This window comes from Malus domestica, chromosome 05 (genome assembly GCF_042453785.1).
Source record: "Malus domestica chromosome 05, GDT2T_hap1".
NCBI classification, from domain to species: Eukaryota; Viridiplantae; Streptophyta; class Magnoliopsida; order Rosales; family Rosaceae; genus Malus; species Malus domestica.
The window spans coordinates 39,797,321-39,799,846 of NC_091665.1; the positions used below are offsets into that span (position 1 = coordinate 39,797,321).

At 38.7% G+C, this 2,526-nt stretch overlaps 1 long non-coding RNA gene across 1 annotated transcript; it reads right to left on the minus strand.

Annotated features, from left to right (window-relative positions):
- Positions 1 to 2,132, minus strand: LOC103435602 (uncharacterized). Its single transcript, XR_003773686.2, has 2 exons — positions 1,555 to 2,132; positions 1 to 436 (listed from the first exon to the last, which is right to left on the minus strand). It is a non-coding gene; the product is annotated as an uncharacterized lncRNA (long non-coding RNA).
- Positions 2,133 to 2,526: the final 394 nt, after the last annotated feature.

Below are 2,526 nucleotides of genomic sequence, written 5' to 3' on the forward strand. Positions count from 1 at the left end.
TAAGGCAAAGGTTGACCCTCGTTTTCAAGGTTATAGCATCAACTCATTTGTAGTCTTGACATTTGAGAATACAAATACTTTGGGTCACCACTGCCTGTCTACTACAAGCAAACACTTCAATGTATAAATGGTTGTTCAGTTACGCGAACAAGCAAGCGATGTGTAACAAAAATTTGACCGAGTAAGCTCGAAATCATCCTATCGTATTAGATCAACTTATAAGAATGCCAAATACTGCATCTCACATAGCAAGAGGAAAGCAGGCGAGCCCAAAGCCATATCTACAAGAAATCTTCAATGTTCAAGCATATTCCTGTATTCCCCTCGCGAAAACGCAAGAGCCCATCAACCATAACATGTCGACTTTAGGTTCTGCTAGCAATGCTCGACGGCCTTCTTGTTATAATGCAAGAAGATATGCATCTTCCACTTTCACCTATGAAAAGTGAGGAAAATTTCATACACATAACAATCATTAACTATTGAGGAGAAACTTATATGAACTAGAATCAAGCACGCGAAAAAACTTGTGAGTCCTCGGGAATTCCTATAGGCAAACTTCTTACATGAGTTTGTTGACCCGTTTCAAGTTGTTCTTCTAAGATTTATCCTACAGTTTAGAGCATTCATCAGTTTGACTGTACACAAAACCCAACCGGACAAACTATGCAGATTTCATGAAACAACAGACTACAAAAATATCACAATAGAAATTTGCAAAAAAAAATATCCAAGTAACCATTCTAAACTACAACTCCGCCTGTTTAATTTTATCTTACATTGCCGGTCCCAAGCCCGGATAAAGGAGGAGGGGGAGGGCGTCAGGTAGTCGACATCTGGCACTCCTAGGTTACGTCGAATCCTTATGAAAATGAATCCAGAACAAATTCACGTTAAAGTTAGAGTGTCACCCGTAAGTGACGTGTTGTGTGGCCCGAGCACAGTGATAAGTGAGCAATGGTCTCTGTAAGGACATGACACAGAACCAAACGCAATGACGTTCTAGGATTCATATAGCCGACCCCACTTAGTGGGAAAAGACTTTGTTTTTGTTGTTGTAACCATTCTAAACTACCATCACTGCATCACTTTATAAAAACTTACACAAGTATGCTAGTGAATGTTGTGAACTGAAGAGCATTTAGGAAAGAATGTGAATTTTATAGGTAGAGTACATGAATACATCAACTCTCATCGATTGGAAATCCATTTCAAACCCATATAGGTAGAGTACATGTTTACATCATGCTGCAATATTTGGTCAATCGGAATTTGGAAATCCATTTCAAACCCATAGAGAAATTAGTCACAGTAGTCCTCAATAAATCACAGATCAAATGAACAATCACAAACAGAAGACCAAAACAATCACGAACAGAAGACCAAATCCTAATTCTGCAATTCCACCAAACATCGAAAACCTAATATACACAATTTTATACACATCAAACCCTAAAATAGAAGACCAAATGCTAATTCCTAAATTCCACAAAACACTAAAACCCTAAACACAAATTAAACATCAAAGAAATTAGAGAATCCACAATTTAATACCTGCTTATACGTCCGTCGTCTCGATGATGAACTCGGTGAAGAAGATGTTCGTAAGCTTGGAGCCATAGTCGTTGCGTCCACCGGTGGTCTTCTTCACCATATCATAGTAATTGCTACTAGTCAAAAGATGTCCGAAGTTCTTCTCCGGGATGTAGACCTTCTCCTCTTGGTGAATCGCAACAAGAACTCCAACGACGTTGTTGTAGATGCTGATGCAGTTCTGCTCGACGTCAATGGATGGAGACAATGAGGAGATGAGTGAGAGTAGTACCTGATGATGATTGAGAGCAGGTGAGACGACGAAAGTGGTGATGGTTAGGGCGACGGGCATGGAAAAAGAGGATTCAGACGCAATTCTTCTTCCTTTCCCTTCGCTTCCCTTTCTCTCAGATTCAGACGAAAATGAGTGGCACGGGCTCAAATGAAACAACAAGACAAGAAAGATTGGAAGATAGAATTAAGGTCAGTGGAGCCAAGCTTTTCGTCGGTCGGGGTCGGGGCGGGTCTGAGGTAGCAGACTGAGTATTGCAAAGATCGTTGTCGTTGTGTCATGGAGAGAAAGGGAGACTGAGTATTGCAAAGAGATCCGAAAGAGATATTAGGCAGACAAGAGACTTGCCGTTAGGGGCAAAATCGAAAATTAATTGTTTGGGTCATCTTTATTGGACTGGTTTAGTGTTGGGTTTTATCCTAAAATTCAAAGTTTTCAAATCTTTTTCATTAGTTTTTTTTTTTTAATGATTCTCTAAATTTTAATTATTGAAAAGATAATAAAAATAAATGCAGAAAAGTCAACAATATTCTATAAGAGTAAAACGTCTTGTAACTTATAAGGGAAGCAGCACACAATCCCTACCAATAATAATTTAATAATATTAGAAAATGGCATCTCATTAATTGACAGTGTAGAGAAAATGACAGATTATTCTGTAATTTAAAATTTAGGCCTAATCAGATAAATGGTCCCCGTGG